The sequence below is a fragment of the Neofelis nebulosa genome, chromosome 16 (genome assembly GCF_028018385.1).
Source record: "Neofelis nebulosa isolate mNeoNeb1 chromosome 16, mNeoNeb1.pri, whole genome shotgun sequence".
In the NCBI taxonomy this organism is placed as follows: Eukaryota; Metazoa; Chordata; class Mammalia; order Carnivora; family Felidae; genus Neofelis; species Neofelis nebulosa.
Window position 1 is genome coordinate 59,289,784 of NC_080797.1, and position 21,728 is coordinate 59,311,511.

Sequence of the window (21,728 nt, forward strand, 5' to 3'; positions counted from 1 at the left end):
TCCCCCACACCCCCCCCCCCCCCACCCCTTTAATTAGATACTTATAGATAAAGCCTTACTCCTTCAGTTAAAGTTACCTGGCTTACATTTTTAAGGCTTGAGGTACTTGGACCCTTAAAAGTACTCTGTAAAAGAAAATAATGTTTTGGCCAGGGATTGGAATCCAAGAGACATTGGTGACTTTGTGACTGATTTCTCTTCCTGTTGATGAAAAATTGACCGTTTACTCAGTTAACAAGGGCTTTCTGCAAGTTGGAACACTAAATGGCAAATAAATTAAGCCAGCAATTATATAGCCCTCAATTGGTATGAAAGGATTTTGAACTCTGCTTTCCATTTAATCTTTTACTCTTTATAATTACTTATATGAAGTCACTGTTTTTTTATTTTTTATTTTATTAAAAAAAATTATTTTTATTTTTGAGAGAGAGCGAGTGAGCGAGCGCTAGTGGGGGAGGGGCAGACAGAGAGGGAGACACAGAATCCGAAGCAGGCTCCAGGCTCCGAGCTGTCAGCACAGAGCCCAGTTCGGGGCTTGAACTTGTGAACCATGGGATCATGACCTGAGCTGAAGGTTGCTTACCTGACTGAGCCATCCAGGTGCCCCTGAAGTCACTATTTTTTTAATTGCCTAATTTTGTTTTATTTTATTTTTTAAAAAGTTTTATTTATTTAAGTAATCTCTATACCCAACATGGGGCTTGAACTCATGATCCTGAGATGAAGAGTCATGTGCTCTGTGAGTGAGCCAGCCAGGTGCCCCTAAGTTGCCTTATTTTAGAGATGAGGAAAAAAGACAAAACGTTTGGACTTCTCCAAGATCTCACAGCCAGGAAATGGCAGGACCGTGCCCTAAACCCACACGTGACTTTGGAGTCTGCTTTCCTTGGCTGCTCACCCCTGTGTGAGAACACGCCTAGAGGTGGGATCTGGGAACCATGCGTTGGCAGGTCTGCGATGCACCAGACTAAGTCACCTTTGCCTCTCTGGCAAGCTCAGGGATTGCTTCTTAACCTCCCTGCCTCCCTGTTGAAGCTGATTCAAGAACAAGTTTCAAATCTGAAATCTGAGTCAGCTCCATAGCGGTTAAATGAGCATTTAACCATTTACATGATTTTTCAGAGGCCCCACAAAGTGTGTGAGCAAGGCAGAACCAGATGAGGGAAAGCAGTGGCTTTCACTGTGAGGGGCCTCATGACCAAAACTGTCCTAGGGAGAAAAAAAATGTCCCCTCTACTATCCTTGCTGATGGGACATAGACCCTGTCACTATACTGCTCTGCCTTGTCTCCTCTTCCCAGTGTCAGAGCTGATTAGACCGGCATGAGAACAAGCATTTCTTTATTCTTTTTAAAAAAAAATTTTTAAGTTTATTTATTCTGAGAGAGAGAGAGAGAGAGAGAGAGAGCGAGAGAGAGAGCGAGCGCACAAGCAGGGGAGGGGCAGAGAGAAGGAGAGACAATCCCAAGCAGGCTCTGCAGTGCACAGCCTGATGCGGGGCTTGAACTCACGAACTGTGAGATCATGACCTGAGCTGAAACTGAGTTGGACACTTAACTGACTGAGCCACCCAGGTGCCCTGCAATTATTTCTAATCAGTGTCCTAAAATGAATTGTGCTTTTAGGTACTCAAAATGAAAAAAAACAAACCCAACAACAAATATCTATCTTTTTAAATCTCTGAATGCTGAGCTGAGAAGTATCAATTTCATAGGGAGAGACTATTAATATTGCTTAGTTTGGGGTCGCCTGGGTGGCTCAGTCGGTTAAGCGGCCGACTTCGGCTCAGGTCATGATCTCACAGTCTGTGAGTTCGAGCCCCGCGTCGGGCTCTGTGCTGACCGCTCAGAGCCTGGAGCCTGTTTCAGATTCTGTGTTTCCCTCTCTCTCTGCCCCTCCCCTGTTCATGCTCTGTCTCTCTGTCTCAAAAATAAATAAACATTAAAAAAAAAATATTGCTTAGTTTGGCCTTGTGCCATGTGCAGGAATCCTTTCTTCTAGTCACTGCCTCAGAAGGGGCCCGTCCACTGTTGGCTAGTGGTCTTTGTGAGAAAATTCTCCTTTGTTTTGAGTTGGGATCTACCCCCACATGGTCCTGGTCTGCTCTGTGGTACTGACTTCCTTTCAAATATAGGAAATTAGCAATCTTTTTTTTTTTTAAAGTTTATTTTAAGAGAAAGAGAATCCCAAGCAGGCTTCTGCACTGTCAGCACAGAGCCTGATGTCGGGCTCAAACCCATGAACCCTGGGATCATGACCTGAGCCAAAATCAAGACTCAGACATTCAACCAACTGAGCCACCCAGGCACCCAGAAATTAGCAATCTTATCCTCTCTGTGGCTTTTTGTTTTCTAGCTAAACCGTCAATAGGCAGTTGCATATATGTGTCTGGCATCAGAAGGGACAAGGAGGAGGGTGGAAGGAGAGGGCATGTTGTGGGGATTTTTGAGGTTTTGGAAGGTGTTGCAGCACTGACAGGTTGAGATTGTTCTGTGAGGGTGTGTAGTGAGGAGAGGGCTGAGGACAGAAGCTTGCAGTGCAATTGCAGCGAAAGGCTAGATGGAAGGTCGGACCCAGGGCCAGGCTGTGACAGTGGAGGAAAAAGAGAACCAGGTGAGCATAGGTGTCAGTCAAGCCAAATCTAAGAAGAGAGTTTTGGTTTTTTAAATTTTTGTTAAAAAATTTGTTTTTCTTTAACATTTATTTTCAAGAGACAGAGACAGAGTGTGAGTGGGGGAGGGGCAGAGAGAGAGGGAGACACAGAATCTGAAGCAGGGTCCAGGCTCTGAGCTGTGAGCACAGAGCCCAACGCGGGACTTGAACTCACGAACTGTGAGGTCATGACCTGAGCTGAAGTCGGATGCTTAACTGACTGAGCCACCCAGCACTCCTAAGAAGAGAGTTTTAAGGAGGGAATGGCCATCTTTTACAGAGAGCAAGTAAGATGAAGGCTAAAAAGGGCATTTTGGGATGTAGGAATTAGAAAGTGTTCATATAATGAGGCGCCTGGGCGGCTCAGTCCATTAAGCATCCAGCTCTTGACTTCGGCTCAGGTCATGATCTCACGGTTCATGAGATGAAGCCACGTGAGCGTTGGGCTCCAGGCTAAGAGTGTAGAGCCTGCCTGAGATTCTTGCTCTCCCTCTCTCTCTCTCTCTCTCTGCCCCGCCCCTGCTTGCACCCTCTCTCAAAAATAAATAAACATTAAAAAAAAGAAAGTGTTCATATAATGTACTGGCTTGGGGCAGGTGCAGGGGTGGGGGCATGGACATTTCAGGCTAAGATGTTTTGGGGCATGCACGTGGCCACTTGAGCTGTGCCTTTGGCACTGTTGTGTCTCTTGACTGGGGGCAATGGTGACTTCCAGCCAGCTTCTCTCGGGATGTGTGAACCAGCCTGGGAAGAGGCAGCGATGGGAGAGACAAGAAGGGAACGGAGAGAAAGAAGCAGAAGGAAGCCAGTGGAGAAATGTAGGTGCCTGAGGGACTGTTAGGAGGAACAAGAGAGAAAACTTGATTCTGACCTTTCTTTCAAACAATGTCATTTACCAAGCAAGGAATCACAACTGACCACAGCAAAAATCTTGAGTGAGGGAAAGGAGAGTAAATACGTGTTTATCAAGTGACCAGATGACATTTGTGATATGCCTTTGTTTCTCTCACGCCCTCTCTCCATGTAAGCATGCTGTTTGTTGCCTTAGTGGAGGCATGTGACACGGTCAAAGACAGCCAAGACATTTTTCTATCTTCTGTTTTACAAAAAGGGGCTTATTTTCTTTCTAAATGTTTCTTTTTCTTTTCTTTCCTTCTCCCTCCCTCTCTTCCTTCCTTCCTTCCTCTCTCCCTCTCTCTTTCTTTCTATTCTTGTAAAGAGGCAACAGGTTTTGGACCAACAGACTATGTGTCTTGAAGAAAGACAGTCCTCAGTCCCTCTCCCCCAAGCCCCCTGGGTTGTGAGAAGAAAAATGCAGAAGACAGATCTGGGAAGGCTAAGAGCAGGTGGCACATGAGCCCTGCTTCCTGGCGTGTCCTGGGAAGTTAGGTCCTCAGAGCGTGACAGCTGTTGGTTCTCGTAGGCAGTCAGGACCATCTTGCAGGAAGGTGCTCAGGCCTCAAGCGTGCAGAGAACCTGATGGACCCAGAGGGGCCGTGGGACAGGGAGAACCTTTGAAGATGGACATGAGCTGACCTTGTGCCCACTGCCCCCACTTGGTACTGCATGAGGATGTAAGGAGAACCGCAGAGGCCCCGGTCGAAGCTCAGGGTTGGAAAGTAAGATGGTCAGAGAGAACGTCAGTTTTGCTTCTCGAACGCCGCAAATGCAAGAGAACCAATATTAACAGAAACTTACCAGATGAGAACAAGTTACTGCTTGGGCCGGGGGATGTAGGTCATCAGCTCGGCAGAGATGGTATATGGAAAGTATCATCATGGAGTGGGGGCACCTGGGTGGCTCAGTTGGTTAAACGTCTGACTCTTGATCTCAGCTCAGGTCTTGATCTCAGGGTCATGAGTTCAGGCCCGTCGCTGGGTTCCATGCTGGGCGTGGAGCCTACTTAAAAGAAAAATTCAAGTATCATGGGTTGATTAATACCAGAGTGCTGGTAATTTTTTGTTTTTATGTTCTATCTGGATGGAAATCTTTCAAGTTTGGCACTGAAGCAGAAGAAACAGAACCATGCCATTCATAATTTCTGTAGGTAATTTTGTGGGGGTTTTTGATGGCTCCAGTGTGTTTCTGTCTGTTTTGACTTTCTTCCCTTTGGGAAATTCTGAGGGAAGGCACCCTTTCACTCTACCCCTAAATTAGTTTGGTGCTGTGCTTAACGTGGGGACAGTTTGGTCATCATGAGACCCCAGGAGGGTATAGCGGGTGAGTAAGTCTTCCCTCACTTTGTTCTCAAATACCTGAGTGGCTGGGTGGGTTGACCATAAGGGCTGCAGGCGACCACTCCTACATATAGAAGTGACTGGCTGGACTGAGCAAAGTTCCACTGCACTGAGGAAATTTGAGACTACCTTCCAGGAAGACGGAAGCACATTCATTAGCTAAGTAAATACCTTGGTGCTGCACTGCCCTTGGTTTTCCAGAGTTTACCTTCTTGGACCCAATCTTCCATAAGATGGTTGGAATATGGAGAAGGAGAAAACCCCAGACCCTGGCTGTAGCCTATCTGGATTCTGCCTCCCAGTTCTCCCAGGCAGACTCCCCACGCAAATAACAGAATGCTGGATCCAGAGGACTGTGTCTGTGTGTGTGTACACGTGTGTGTGAGCGTGGCAGGCCAGGGAGAAGAAGTTGGAGGGTGTGACAGGAAGGCAAGCAGCGGGGCTGGCTCCAACTTTGTTGACTTAGTGAGTCTGGCCGCAAAGCGAAGGTCTTTGGAAAGAACGGCCTCTCCGCTTCTGGCAGTTTCTACTGAGCTGGTTCCAGGACTGAGCTAGATCCTGCAGGTGTTTATGGGCAGGAGGACAGTTCAGTTGGGTTCCGGGGCACCAAGATTTTCAGAATGCCGCGAGGGTCTGTACTTGACAATGGCCCGTGGAGTAAACATAGCCATGGTTTCTGAAGAAGATCCTCCCCTCCACCTTACAGGGTTTTTTGGTCCTCTCCTTGGAGTCCAGAGAGAGAACATTCCCCAGGAGGCACGTTTCCAATTCTGACCATTGCAAGGTGCAGTTGCTTTGCCTTAAAAATTTTTTTTTTTTTTCTGGTGAGAGGATTTTGATTTCAGCAGCAATTTCCTCTGACCACTTCTGAGCTATTGAATAAACGTGGCAGATAGAAGTTAGGGCCGTGTGTTTGGCAACCGCCGGCAGGTACCTGAATTTCTCCTGGCTGCTGCCTGTGGCCTTATTCCGATTCTCCAGCTGGTGGCGGTAAAGACCCATCGGTGCACTGCCTTCTGCGAGATTCACTGGACGAGGGTCGCTGGAGCTGAAGCTGAGCTGGCTCAGGGCTACTTTCCTGTGAACGGGCTGCCCGAGGGTTAGCAATCCACTTGTGAATCCAGAGGCAGGATTTACTCCTGATTTTATAGATGACATCTGTCAGGAAGCATTACTGTGAAATCTAAGGGAAGGGTCATCCTCGTTACGTGCCCCCCAACACCTACCCCAGAGTCTGGCGCATGGTGGGTGCTTAGCATATGCTTGCTGACTTCAAGCAAAGTGTGCACATATGTGAAGGAAAGGAAAACACGCTGTGCTGCCTCCCTGTGCCAGATGATATGTTAGGTGGTTTTCCTTATGAAGGAAGGCTTATTAATTCTCATTTTACATAGGGAGGAGTTGAGGCTCAGGGAGGTGAAATAATTGGCCCTTTGGCCTCACAAAGGTAGGATTTGACCCGTTATCTGGGCTTCTATGCTTGCTCTGCCAAGATGGGAAACACTGAGATTTAAGATTTTTTAAAAATGTTTATTTATTTTTGAGAGAGAGAGTGAGAGAGAGAGAGCACGAGTGGGGTAGGGACACAGAGAGAGGGAGACACAGAATCTGAAGCAGGCTCCAGGCTCTGAGCTGTGAGCATAGAGCCCAACGCGGGACTTGAACTCACGAACTGTGAGATCATGACCTGAGCTGAAGTGGGATGCTTAGCAGACTGAACCACCTAGGCGCCCCAAGGAAAACATTGAGATATAGCAAAAGTCTAGGACGAATTTTGTTTCAGAAAAAGCAAGGGAATGCAATGCGGGTTTGATCTTTACTCATTGGTTTCTTTTTTTTTTTGTTCCAGTTTTTTTTAATGTTTATTTATTTTTGAGGGAGAGAGAGTGCAAGCAGGGGAGGGGCAGAGAGAGAAGGAGACACAGAATCCCAAGCAGGCTTCGCACTGTCAGCACAGAGCCTGACATGGGGCTCGAACCCACAAACTGTGAGATCATGCCCTGAGTTGAAGTTAGATGCTGAGCCGACAGAGCCACCCAGGTTCTCCAATCAGTTTCTTTCAGAGCACCTGCTGTATGCCGTGTGCTGAGGACGGAGGGGTGGGGGACCTGGTTTTTGCTCTTGGGGGGCTCAGAGCCACAGGGCAGGGTGGCAGCACAGGAGGACTGCCCAAGCCCAGCGTGTGGTGGGAACCCAGAAGGGGAGGGCGCTCCAGGTGACCACTCCAAGAAGAGGGCCCCGGGGCTGAGCCCTTGAGGACTTGGCCAGGCAAGTAGTGGGGGGGATTGTCCAGGCAGAGGCACTGTGTGTGCTTCGAGAGGACTCGTGTATTTGGAGAGCTGGTGAGGGATATGGTGATGGTGACGGCAGGTGATGAGAAAAGGGCCTGAAACCTATGCCAAGGGGCTTGAGAGGTGTGCAGCAGGAATGAGCCACGGGCAGACCCTCATTTTCAGAAGATCCTTCTAGTTCCCGGTGGAGCATGGTGGTGGGGGCCAAGATGGAAGGCAGGGAGCGTCTGGGGGCTGCAACCTAGTGAGAGAGGGTGGTGACCTCAAGCAGAGTGATAGCTATGGAGACAGAGGGACACTGACAGATCGGAACTGGTTATGGAAGGTAGAGCTGGCAGGAGTGGGGACGGACCGAGGGTGGGAGGAGGGATAGGAACGAGTCTGGGAGGACCCTGGGGTCCTGGCTTAGGCAACCGGGTGGATGCTGTGGGCTCCTCTGTGTGCATGATCTTTGCAGCCCCTGGACACTTGCACACCCACTGTTTGTAGAGGAAGGTTCTCTGTGCTCCACGTGTTCAACTTTGTTCTCAGGGTTTGGAGGATACCTCTGGGCGGTGCAGCCCTGTACCTCCAACGTGTGAAGGTCATGCCTCGGAGTACCCTTTGTATTTCCTATGCTTTTCTCTCTCCCAGAGAGAGTCCGTCAGATGCTCAGGAGATGGCACTCTGTCTTTACAGGGTGACTGGGGTGGACGTTCTGGTTACCTTTCCTACATCCATCCCTCCTCCTCTTGAAGACCACCCCTTTCTCCTGCGGCCTGTGGACCTTGGGAAAAGCTACCCCCACCCCTGGACATAGGGGCAGGGCATGGAGTTCAGGCCTAAGTTAACCCTCATCATGGAATCTCTAGTCCCCTGTATTAGTCTCCTAGGCTGCCTAACAAATTGCCATGAATGTGGTGGCTTAAGACAAAAGAAATTTATTTTTTCATGGTTCTAGAGTCCAGAAGTTCAAAGTCAAGTTGTCAGCAGGGCTGTGCTTCCTCCAGAGGCCCTAGGGGAGATTATGTTCTCTGACTCTTTCAGCTTTTGGTGGCTGCCAGAATTCCTTGGCTTGCAGCCACTCACTACAGTCACTGCCTCCTCTCCTTGTGGCCTTCCTCTCCGGGTCTGTCTTCTCTTCTGTCTCTTATAAGGGTGTATGTGTCATTGGATTTAGGGCCCACCCTCTAGTCCCGGGTGATCTCATGGTAAGATCCTTAACTTAATTGTATCTACAAAGACCCTTTTTGCAAATAAGGTCACATTCAGCGGTTCCAGGGCTTAGGAGGGAGGCATATCTTTTTCTGGTGGGAGGGGGCTGCCATACAACTCAGTGTAGCCCCTGTGGATGGCAAGACAGAATGAAACTGGGACCGTGATGACATCATTGAGCCCCTGTCAACCAGCCCAGAAGCCTGCTTACTTTAGGACTTCCAGTTATGTTATTCAGTAAATCCTCCTTAATGCTTCAAGCCCATCTTTTTTTTTTTTTTTTTTTAAAGTTTATTTATTTATTTTTGAGAGAGAGTGCAAACAGGGGAGGGGTAGAGAGAGAAGGAGACAGAGAATCCCAAGCAGGCTCTGCACTGTCAGCACAGAGCCCGATGTGGGTCTTGAACCCACAAACTGTGAGATCATGACCTGGGCCAAAATCAGGAGTCAGATGCTCAATCAACTGAGCCACCCAGGCGCCCCACTTTAAGCCAGCCTGATAGAACCTTCCCCCATCACTTGCAGCTGAATGTGCCCTGACTCCTGTATGTGCCCATCTGTAGGCCGTTGGGTGTGAGGTCACGGCAGTTGGAAGTCTCCTCTGCTGGGCTCTATTGTTGTCACTCTGTGTGACTTGGGCGAGTCACAGCCCTCCTGACCATCGGTGTGAATATATAAATGGGGCTCATGTCCCTGTAAAAGGCTCTTCAAAATGGAAGCCACTGTGGTTTCTGTTGTTACGGCCTCTGCATTCCAAGAAAGTTGTAATAGAACTGGAAAGGGGCCAGACAGTAGAGTGATGAATGGCTTTTACCATGAGGGCAAGCTCCCCAGTTAGGATTCTTCAGCTTGGAAGAATGAGGGCTGAGGAGGACGTGTAATACCAGTCCTTTATATGATCAGGCATATCGACAAGGTGGAACAGCCTTGTTCATTAAATCCCAGGATGCTTAGAAACCTAGGGCGCCGCTCCTAAGAGTTTGAGAAGCTATTTCAGGGTGGACAATAGAAGATGCTGCTTTGCGTGGTAGGGAGGTGAACTTGAGGCTCTCGGGCAGCTGGGTGTGGTGCACCTGCAGTCAGGCCGACCAGGTTTCCACTTCTGGCTCCAGCTATGTGAGCGTGGGCAGTCTGCTCTTCTCCCCGACTGTCAGACTGCTCACTGGTGAACTGGGGGCAATAACCACTGCTCCCCAGCTCTGACACTCATGTGATCAGTTTCCCGCTTGTTCCTGCGGGTGGACTGACTGCAGACCCCCCACTCCCGCACGAGACCTCGGGTCCTCCGCCTCGCTCAGGGTCCACTTGAAGCAATTCTCTCCTACCTTTCCCTCGTTGTCTGCTTCCCCCTTCCTTCTTAGATTATTCTTGTGTGCACAAAAACCATGACTGTCTCAGGGGCTCCTGGGTGGCTCAGTCGGTTGAGTGTGTGACTTCGGCTCAGGTCTTGATCTTACAGTCATGGGTTCGAGCCCTGAGTCGGGTTCTGTGCTGACAGCTCAGAGCCTGGAGCCTGCTTTGGATTCTGTGTCTCCCTCTCTCTCTGCCCCTCCCCTCCTCGTGCTCTGTTTATCTCTCTCTCTCTCTCAAAAATAAACAAACATTAAAAAAAAAAAAAAAACCCACTCTGATTGTCTCTCCGATCTGAAAACAATCCTCCCTCTGTCCTACTTCCTCTATAGCTCCTGCCCACTCTCTCGGCCCCACTTTGCAGCAAAACTCCTTGAAAGAATTGTCTTTACTTGTCTCTTTGGCTCAATGATTCTTTGCAAGATGGACACACTCATGTCACTACCATACAGGTTTAAAAAAAGGTATATTACCAGCACCCCCGGCATCCTGTGCTTCCTCCCACACAGCCCTCTCTATACTCCAAGGTAACCACTATCCTGATTATAACATGACCCATTAGTTTTATCTTTTTTTAGTTGATTGTGGTAAAATACATATAACATTTACCATTTTAACCACTTTTTTTGGTGTTTATTTTTGAGAGAGAACACAAGTGGAGGAGGGGCAGACAGAGAGGGGGACAGAGGACTGGAAGTGGGCTCTGTGCCGACAGCAGTGAGCAGCCCAATGTGGGGCTTGAACTCCTAAACCTTGAGATCATGACGTGGGCTGAAGTCAGACGCTCAACTGACTGAGCTACCAAGGTGCCCCAGCTATTTTTTTAAAAGTAATCTCTGTGCCTAGTGTGGGGCTTGAACTCACGACCCGAGATCAAGAGTCGCATGCTCTTCTGACCGAGCCAGCCAAGTGCCCCCCCATTTCAACCACATTAAAGCATGCAATTCAGTGGCATTCAGCACACTCATAATGTTGTGCAGCCATCATCATTACCTAGGTCACTTCAGAAAGGAAGCCCCATGACCATTAGCAGTCACGCCCCATCCCCCATTCTCAGCCCCTGGCAACCACTCATCTGCCTTTTGTTTCTATGGACCTGCCTGTTCTGGATATTTCATTATAAATGAAACCACACAATATATGGCCTCTGTACCTGGCTTATTTTACTTAGCGTAATGTTGTGAATGTTATCCATGTTGTAGCAGGTACTGAAATTTAATTCTTTATTATGGCTAAATAATACTCTATCATATCACTATATACCACATGTTTTCATCCACTCATCTGTTGATGGCCATTTGGGTCGTTTCCACCTCCTGGCTGTCACGAGTGGTGCTGCTGTGGACATTCATGTGCAAGTTTTTGTTTGAATACCTGTTTCATCTGCTTTTGAATAAATTGGCCACCGGCTTTTTATTCTCTCTCTGTCTGACTTTATACTCTGCAAAGATTATATTCTGTGACCGGAGATTCATCCACGTGATTGCATAGCAATAGCTTGGTTAGGTGCATTGCCGGATAATACATCATTATGTGAATATGTCACCATTGAATCCACTGTGGATGGATTTTGTCCAGTTTAGGGTTATTCTGAGGAATGCTGGCTGGCTATGAGTGTTCTCCTTCACATCTTTAATTGCTATCAGGCACGCACCTAGGGATGGAGTGGCTGGCTCACAGATGACACACATGTTTAGCTTTAGTAGGTAACTGACAAAGGGTTCTCCAAGGCGGTTCTGACTTTCACTCCCCTAGGAGTGTTCGAAGGTTCCAGTGGCTCTGCCTTTTCACCAACACTTGACGTTTCCCCTTGAATGTTTAACAGACATCGCAGCCAGCAAGTCCCAAACTTAACTTCCTGTTGTCACCTATAAACCTGCCCCCTATTCAGTCAGTGGCAGTTTTGTCCTTCCAGTTGCTCAGGCCAGAAAGCTCGGAGTCATTGTGATCTTTCCTTCGTTTGATACCTTACACACAATGTCAGGAACCTATTTGGCTTCCAGGCACATTCGCAATATGACCTCATCTCCTCTCCTGCTATCATCCTTACTGGAGCCAGCATCATTTTTCATCTAGATTAGTGGGAATACCTTTCAATTTGGTCTTCAAGCTTTCATTCCACATATTCTGAGCACAGGAGCCAGGGTGATCATTTTTTTTTTTTTTAATGTTTATTTCTGAGAGACAGAGCATGAGTGGGGGAGGGGCAGAGAGAGAGGAAGACCTAGAATCCGAAGCAGGCTCCAGGCTCTGAGCTGTCTGCACAGAGCCCGACGCGGGGCTTGAACTCACAAACTTGGAGATCATGACCTGAGCCAAAGTTGGTTGCTCAACCGACTGAGCCACCCAGGCGCCCCCAAGGTGATCATTTTTTAAAAAAATTGTGGTAAAATACACAGAATATAAAATTTACCATTTTAATGCATACGGTGCAGTGGCATTAAATACATTCATATTCTTGTGCAGCCATCACCACAGGGCAATCCTTTTATTTTATTTTTTAAGTTTATCTATCTATCTACCTATCTATCTGGAGTACACGAGACTGAGCTGGGGCGGAGTGGGAGAGAGAGAGAATCCCAAGTGGGCTCTACACCGTCAGCTCAGAGCCCCACACGGGGCTCAAACTCACCGACCCATGAGTTCATGATCTGAGCCAAAATTAAGTGTTGGATGTTTAACCTACTGAGCCACCCAGGCACCCCAGGGCAATCCATTTTTTTAAAGTTATTTATTTTTGAGAGAGAGAACACAAGCAGGGGAGGGGCAGAGAGAGAGGGAGGGAGACAGAATCTGAAGCAGGCTCCAGCTCTGCATTGTCAGCACAGAGCCCGATGCAGGGCTTGAACTCACGAACTGCGAGATCATGACCTAAGCTGAAGTCAGACACTCAACGGACTGAGCCACCCAGGTGCCCGAAGGCAATCCTTTTAAAAAAAAAAAAAAAAAAAAAAATTTTAAGGTTTATTTACTATTGAGAAACAGAGAGAGAGCGTGAGTGGGGGAAGGGCAGAAAGAAGGGAAGACACAGAATCCAATGCAGGATCCAGGCCCCGAGCTGTCAGCACAGAGCCCAATGTGGGGCTGAGCCAAAGCCAGCCCCTGACCTGAGCCAAGTCAGACGCTTAACCGACTGAGCCACCCAGGTGCCCCCCCAGGGCAATCCTTTTAATGTGTAAGTTAGATCACCTCACTTCCTCGCTCAGACTCTTCCAGAGGCTTGGCATTTCAGAGAGTCCACGGTTTTACAGCGGCACACCAGGCCTTGTCCAACCTGGTCTCCTGTTACTTCTGTGACGTCATCTTCTCCTTCCCCTTGTCTCCATTCCAGGCCCTGAGGCCTGTTCTTGTTCCTGGAACAAGCCAGGCATGGCCCTGCCTTAGGACCTTTGAATTGGCAATTGCCTCTCCCTGCCTGGAATGCTCTGCCCCTAGACAGTCATATGACTAACTCTCCTGCCCCCTTAAAGCCTTGCTCAGTTGGCTTGAGGAGTTTTGCCCACCATATGAATTTAAATATGAGAGCTGGCTTGTGGTTAAAGAATTCTTAGGGTAAAATTTTTTTTTTCTTTCCACCCACTTGCAATGTTTACTTAACATGGGCAGTTTTCCTTGTTCCTCTGTGAAGAGTTTTATTTCATGAACTTATTTCTAGCCCACTTCTGTCCTGGAGATAGGGCCCAGCTTCGCAGAAAGTTCTCTGTCAGATTCCCCACCTTGCCGGCGCGAGGCTTTGTCTCCCCTTTCATGTGCCCAACAGGCCTTGAAAACCGAAGCCCAAGGTTGCTTGGCTTTGGCGTGTTTCCTCGGGGAGAAAGCCAGTGTCCACATCCTGTCCGGGTTCCTGCTTTCCCTTCTTTTTTGGCCTCTGACCCTTTTCGCCAGCTCACTTGGTGCCTTTAAAGGAGTGAAACATTTTATCCAGCAGTTTTAACGTTTCAGCAGGAAGTAGTTCAGAGTGTCTAGTCGGCTCTATTGCCAGAAACAGAAGTGCATTAAATGTCAAATGCAGGAAGGCAGCACATTATAGGAGAAAAGCCTGGGGTTCAGGAATCCTGGGTCCTGATCTCAGCCCCGCCTTCAACTAGCTGTGATCTTAGACAAGTCACATGGACCCTGTGGGCCTCAGCTCCTTACTTAGAAAGACTTGGAAAGGCCCTTTGCAAGGGGTGAGGGGTGGGTGGCCTCATAGATTCTGTGACTCCGTGTTACTGGGAGACTCTCTGTTTTGATGGAGCTCATGAGGGGGCCAGGGGCCAGAAGCTCCCAGTTCGGGTGGCCTTTCTGTGGTCTCTCAGTGGTCTACCAGGCCCTGGGTCTGGTTTTGAAGAAGAGATGTCAAATGTAGAATGTCAGTGGTAAGAAATACGAAATGAAGAGCAATTAATCCATTCTTCCTCAAAGATTGGGGAGGAAGATTTAGGAGGGCAGGGGAGAGACCAACTTATAGTCAGGGCCACTGTTTCTGGGTAGGTGGGCAGGACGAGAACGACAAGAACACGGACGTGGTCAGTCTGTGGTTGAGGATCTGCCATTGTGCTGGTAACTTGCCCCCCTGCCCCCTGCTGCCCCCACACCCCAGGAATGTCCTGAAAACTGAGGCTTAGGGCCTGGCCCACATCCCCTCCCTGTCTCCCCCCCTTCTGTTTTGACACCTTACATTCAATGTCAGGAAACTTCTTTCCCTCAATCCCTTAGTCCCTTTTATCCTTCCTTTACTATATGTGTGTATATATTTAAAAAAAAATTTGTGATTTTATATATAATTATATGGATTCACGTAGATACACTTATTTATATGTAATTTTAGTTTTTAGAGTTTATTTTTAGATTTTATTTTTTTTAATTTCTTTTTTTTAATGTTTATTTTATTTTTGAGAGAGAGAGAGAGAGAGAGTGCAAGCAGGAGAGGGCCAGAGAGAGAAGGAGACACAGAATCTGACACAGGCTCCGGGCTCCGACTTGTCAGCACAGAGCCCGAAGTGGGGCTCGGATCCACAAACTGTGAGATCATGACCTGAGCTGAAGTCAGACACTTAAACAACTGAGCCACCCAGGCACCCCTATTTTTAGGTTTTCAGAAAAATTGAGAAGATAGTTCAGAGTTCCCATCTACCCCACACTTAGTTTCCTTCTTTACTAACATATTACATTAATATGATACCTTCGTTATAATGAACGAAGCAGTGTTAACACATTATGATTAACTGAAGTCTACGGTTTATATAGATTTTCTGCAGTTTTGCCCAATGTCTTTTTCTGTTCCAGGATCCCATCCAGGAAACCACATTACATTTACTTGTCAGGTCTTTTTAGGCTCTGCTTGGCTGCTGTTGTGGTGGTGTCTCATTTTTTATTCCGTTTATTTATTTATTTATTTTTAAATTGCAGCAAAGGACGCCTGGGTGGCTCAGTCGGTTAGGCGTCTGGCTCTTGGTTTCGGCTCAGGTCATGATCTCACGGTTCGTGGTTTGAGCCCTGCATCAGGCTCTGCGCTGACAGTGTGGAGCCTGCTCGTGATTCTCCCTCTCCCTCTCTCTCTCCGCCCTTCTCCGACTTGTGCTGTCTCTGCCTCTCTCAAAATAAATAAATTAACTTAAAAACATAAAATCGCAGCGAGACACACAAAACATAAAATACAACCATATTTCAGTGTATGGTTCAGCAGCATTATGTCCATTCACATTGTCCTACAGCCTTCACCACTTTGCCATCATCCCAGAAGAACTCCGTACCCGTTAAACAACAACACCCTGTTTTCCCCTCCTCCCAGCCCTTGGTAAACTCTATACTAACTTTCTTTCTTTCTTTCTTTCTTTCTTTCTTTCTTTCTTTCTTTCTTTCTTTCTTTCTTTCTTTCTTTCTTTCTTTCTTTCTTTCTTTCTTTCTTTCTTTCTTTCTTTCTTTCTCTCTCTCTTCCTTCCTTCCTTCCTTCCTTCCTTCCTTCCTTCCTTCCTTCCTTCCTTCCTTCCTTCCTTCCTTCCTTTTTTAGTTTATTTATTTATCTTTTAAAGTAATCTCCACACCCGATGTGGGACTTGAACTCAGGACCCAGAGATCAAGAGTCCCAGGCTTTCCTGACTGAGCCAGTCGGGTGCCCCTGTACTATTTTCTCTATGAATCTGACTATTCTCAGCACCTCGTAGGAGCAGAATCATGCAGCATTTGTCCTTTTGTGCCTTCCTGTTTTTGTTGACCTTGACGTGACAGTTTCACGGAGAACTGGTCAGGTGTTTTTCTCATGATGAGTCTGGGTATTTGAAGTACGTTTATTACTCTGTGCCAAACAAGATGCTGTTGTGCTAAAGATTCAGGGATAAAAGCCTAGGGTCTTTCTTAGCTTACGCCTCCTATTGCAAGTGACAATCTCAGAGAAGTTTATTCTTTTTATCTTAGTTTATAATAATAATAATAATAATAATAATAATAATAATAATAATTATACTTAGGGTTAATTTTGAGAGAGAGAGAGGCAGAGTGCGACCGGAGGAGGGGCAGAGATAGAGGGAGACACAGAATCTGATGCAGGTTCCAAGCTGTGAGCCATCAGTACAGAGCCCAACGAGGGGCTCAAACTCATGGACCACGAGATCATGACCTGAGCTGAAGTCGGACACTTAGCTGACTGAGGCGCCCAGGTGCCCCAATCTCAGAGAAGTTTAGTTACTTGCCCAGAGTCCTGCAGTCAACTGGTAGCCAGATGGCATTTGAACTCAGCCCTCTAACTTCATACGTGCACTTTGTCCTCTGCACTCCCTTTCCCTAGGCCAGCCTGCGCCCATACCCTCCCTCCTCTGGGCGTTCACATTCAGTGGGGCTTGTCAGAGCGGGGCCGGCTGGCCAGTGTGGGGCCACCTCCATTTAACAAGCAACAGCTCACTAATCACTAATGTGATTTTTCTTGAGGTTTCCTTTTTAAATCTGAAGTATTTTATGTATACACGTGAGTGTATATGTAATGCATGGGGTCAGCTCAAAGAAAAAGAATGAAGACAAATACCCAGTGCCCAGCACCTAACTCAGCAAAGACACTATTCCCAGTACTTTCAAAATGCCCTGTGTGTCCCACATTCCACCCTGTCTACTCAGTACCCTTGCAGGTGACCACCATGAATTTTGTGCTTGTCATTCTCTCACTTGTCTGATTTCACAACCTGAGCCTGCGTCCCTAATCAAGATGTTGTTCGGTCTGGAGAGTTTTTTGGACTTCTTCTAAATGAAATCACACCGAATATATTATATGGCGATTTGCTTTATTTTACAATGTGTTTGCAGTGTGCTTATGGGATTCACTCGTTTTCGTGGCTATATAGTATTTCAGTATATGCATAGACTGTATATTTTTAAGTTTATTTATTTATTGGGGCGAGGGAGAGAGATAGAGAGAGAAAACATGAGCCTGGGAGGGGCAGAGAGAGAGGATCCCAATCAGGCTGTACGCTGCTTGAGCAGAGCCCAATGTGCGACCCGAACTCACAAACCACGAGATCATGACCTGAGCCAAAATCAAGAGTCAGACACTTAATCAACTGAGCCCACTCAGGTGCCCCATATATATGTGGGGCCCCAGTGTGGGACTTGAACTCACGGCTCTGAGATCAAGAGCTGAGCTGAGATCAAGAGTTGGACGTTTGACTAATGGAGCCACCCAGGCTCCCCTAGAGTATACATATTTTTGGTACATTCTCATGTCCATGGATGTTTGGGCCTTTTGTGGCTTTTATTTTTATGAGGAGCACTGCTACGAACTTTCTGGGGCCCATGTGGTGGAAGGGCTTCTCTGAGTATGTTATGATGGGCAGAGTCACTGTGCCAAAGGATGCGTCCCAGGTAACACCAAGCTGTCTTTCAAAGGCCTGGGTCCAGGGTCACTTTGAGGGTCCCCAATATTCTATATCCTCAGAGCTCTCTTTGGGGCCGGTCTGTCCACTCAGCTCTGCCCGCAACCTAGATGCCCTCTGACCATTCTCAGGCCTCCCTTGGCCTCTGGCCTGAGTCCCTCTGGTTTGGCCACCCCAAGGCTGACCTGGGCTTCCTGTTCCCTGCGAGAGTTTGAGTCCTATAACGTATTGTTTGCTCAGCCTCTGGGTCCAGGCACAGAGCTCCAGCCTCGTCCTAGATTTCAGGTCCCAGCGGGGCCCTATGGCTCCTGGGGGTCAAGGACGCGCGAGACCTCACTGTCTTTCGCCAAGCCAGGTGGCGCTGGAATTTTCCACCAGCGTTGTCTCTCCACACACCCGAGAACCAGGAATCCTTAAAGGGAGCTTTATCGGGTTTTCTTCAGGCTTTTTTGGCAGGTTAGCATGAGCACTATCAGTGTTGGCAGGAGGGCGTGACATCTGTGCTGGCCCTAGGCCAGGCTACACGGATGTCTCTGCACAGCCCCGCTCATCCAGCCTGGGGCCTCAGGTGTGTGGGTGTGCACAGAGCTGGCCCCGCCTGGCCGGGACAGCCCGGGAACCCACCTCCTACTGTGCTCACCTTCCTGCCAGATGCTTCCTTTTCTTGACAGTGGCTGTGCCGGGGATGGTGCCCCATGTTCCCAGGCTCAGAGTGTCTGCGTTTTCCTTGTCGTGGGAAGGCACAAGAGCATCATGGTTACCAACATAGGCCAACTTGGGTTAGAATCCTTGTTCTGCCACTTACCAACTGTGTGGTATGTTGGTCCCTTAACTTCCCTTAGCTGCTGTTTCCTCATTTATAAAATGAGAACACCATCTATATCTATAGGGTTAATAAATGAAAAAAAAAAGTATATAAAGCATTAGCACTCTTGTGGCACACCCTGGACCCCAGGAACTGTTTTGGGTAGTTATTGTGACATGGTGGGAAGCGCTGGGTTTGAGGCGAGAAGGACCTGGGTTTGCTCCTGATGCTGTCACCTCTTCGTTGTATCGTTTAGCCTGCGTCTCAATTGTCCCCATCTGCAAAATGGTAATAAGAATCTCTACTTCACTGGATTAATCGAACTAAAATATGTGACCACCACTTGGCAGAAGGTGGTTGCGTAATAAATATCAGTGACTGTTATTATTCCATGAGGTGAAGGGCCTTTGTTTTCACTAATGGGACATAGAGACTCAGTGACAGAAAGAGTAATCATTTCCCGTGGAACAGCCCAGACTTCAAATTTTTAAGTATTTATATCATTTGAACAAAGGATACATTATAAGCATTTTGGAAAAGAGAAAAGGAGAGAAATCCCCAGAACTTCCCCAAGATCCTACCACCTAAATGCAAGTATTGTGACCATGTTGATGTACTTCCTTCTGGGGCTTTTCTCATGGGCATTTTATGAAGTGGTTGTAATGATCTGATCTACGCATCTCCATATATGCATGTCTGTATTCTTTTTCTTTCACATGCAAACACTGTAGCATAAACATTTTCCCCTGTTGCCACATGCTCTTCATAATTGTACTTTTTTAATGGTTGCATTCCAGTCTTTTTTTTAAAGTTTATTTATTTAAAATTGTTTTTTTAATGTTCATTTATTTTTGAAGGAGAGAGAGACAGAATGTGAGTGGGTAGGGGCAGAGAGAGAGACACACAGAATCTGAAGCAGGCTCCAGGCTCTGAGCTGTCAGCACAGAATCCGATGCGGAGCTCGAACTCACGAACCGTGAGATCATGACCTGAGCCGAAGTCGGATGCTCAACTGACTGAGCCACCCAGGCCCCCCTATTTATTTATTATTGAGAGAGAGAGAGAGAGAGAGAGAGAGAGAGAGAGAGCCCTCAGGGAAGGGGCAGAGACAGAGAGGGGGAGAGAGAGAATCCCAAGCAGGCTCCGCACCACCAGTGTGGAGTCCAACACGGGGCTCAAACTCACGAACTGTGAGATCATGACCTGAGCCGAAGTTGGACACTGAACTGATTGGGCCACTCAGGCGCTCCTGCATACCATTCTTAAGTAAGGTCTTTTCGCATAAACTATGCTAGTATTTCAGGTTTCTTCCCTAGGATTCCAGAAGTCAAATTACTGGGTCACATTTTATAGTTGCAAGTTCAGGGGCGCCTGGGTGGCGCAGTCGGTTAAGCGTCCGACTTCAGCCAGGTCACGATCTCGCGGTCTGTGAGTTCGAGCCCCGCGTCAGGCTCTGGGCTGATGGCTCGGAGCCTGGAGCCTGTTTCCGATTCTGTGTCTCCCTCTCTCTCTGCCCCTCCCCCGTTCATGCTCTGTCTGTCTCTCTCTGTCCCAAAAAAAAAAATAAATAAAAAACGTTGAAAAAAAAAAATAAAAAATATAGTTGCAAGTTCATATAGCCAAATTGCTTTCCAAAAAGGTGGTATCAGTTTGCAATGCAGGAATGTCTGATAAAGCTCATTCAGCTGCATAGTCATTATATTGGGTATTATAAATACAGTTTCCTTTTGGCTGATTGATGAGCTATGTCTTGTCTGGTTGGCAGCACTTGCCAAGCTGGAGAAAGTAAAAAGGAGAAAAAAATCACAACTTCATTAATGCAGAATCATGGAGTCGAAAGGAGTTTGAGTGTCTCTCTGATTTTACCTTCTGCATTTGGACTGCAAAGATGGGTGGATACTATATTTTAATTTGATGTAGCTTTTTAAGGTTTATTTTTTCCATTGTAAAGTGAAATGTGATTATTAAAGACATCTTGGAAACTACAGAAAAAGTTAAAAGATAAGTCAGGTTTAGTCCCAACATTAACATTTTGGTACGTTTCCTCATTTTTGTCCAGTCTTTTTTCTCCAAACATTTTTCCTCCTTTTACATAACTGTGAATATACCATATATACAATCTTTAACTTACCTTTCTCACTTAACAGAATGATATAGGTATTTATCTATGTAACTGTAAACATACATAGACATCCTTTTTAGAGCCCATGTATTTTATTTTCGTCTTTTTAAATTATTTTTTATTTTATTATTATTTTTCTAATGTTTATGTTTGAGAGAGAGAGAGAGAGAGAGAAAGATAGAGACAGAGCATGAGCTGGGGAGGGGCAGACAGAGAGACACACACAGAATCTGAAGCAGGCTCCAGGTTCTGAGCTGTCAGCACAGAGCCTGACACAGGGCTCTCACGAACTGTGAGATCATGACCTGAGCCGAAGTTGGATGCTTAACCGACTGAGCCACCCAGGCACCCCAATTTTTATCTTTTTTTCTTTTAAAGGAAATACACACTCATGATTTTAAAAAATTCACATAGTGCCCAGTGTACAATGAAAAGTCTCTTTGCCACCCCTGACCTCAGTCATCCTCCCCAGAGGAAGCATTGTAATCGCTTGCTTGTGTATCCTGCGAAAGTCTGTGCGTATTCAAACAGAAATGAGCTTTATTCCTAGGCAAATAGTGGAAGACCAGACATACTGTTTTGCATTCTTCATTTTTTTTTCCCCTTTCTTGATTTTTTCACTGACTATATCTTGGCAATCATCCCACAAAAGCACATATGGTTTTGACATGGTCTTTCTTTTTCACAGCTAATAGTATATATATTGCATGGATGTACCATAATGTATTATCCAGTCTCCTACTGAGGATTAGTCCTTTCTTTTGTTCTTATAGACAGTGTTTCAAGCAACGGACTTACTCTTCATGCACATGTGTCAGTAATATCTGTAGGATAAGTTCCTGGCAGTGAAATTTTGCCAAGTCGGCAGATTGTTTTAAAATGTACACTTGAAGTTTTGATAGATACTATCCGATTGCCAGTTAAATAACATGTAAAAGTATGTGTTTCCCATACCATCACCAACACAGATTGTTAACAATGTCTTTGAGCTCTGACAAACTGAAAATCAGAAATAGTATTTTGATTTTTAAAAAATGTTTGCTTACTTATTTTGAGAGAGGGACAGTGCACGCATGCATATGCATGCACAAGTGGGGAGGGGCAGAGAGCAGGAGAGAGAATCCCAAGCAGGCTTCGGGATGTCAGTGCAGAGCCCCACATGGGGCTCGATTCCGTGAACCAGAGATCATGACCTGAGCTGAAATCAAGAGTCACATGCTTCACTCACCGAGCCACC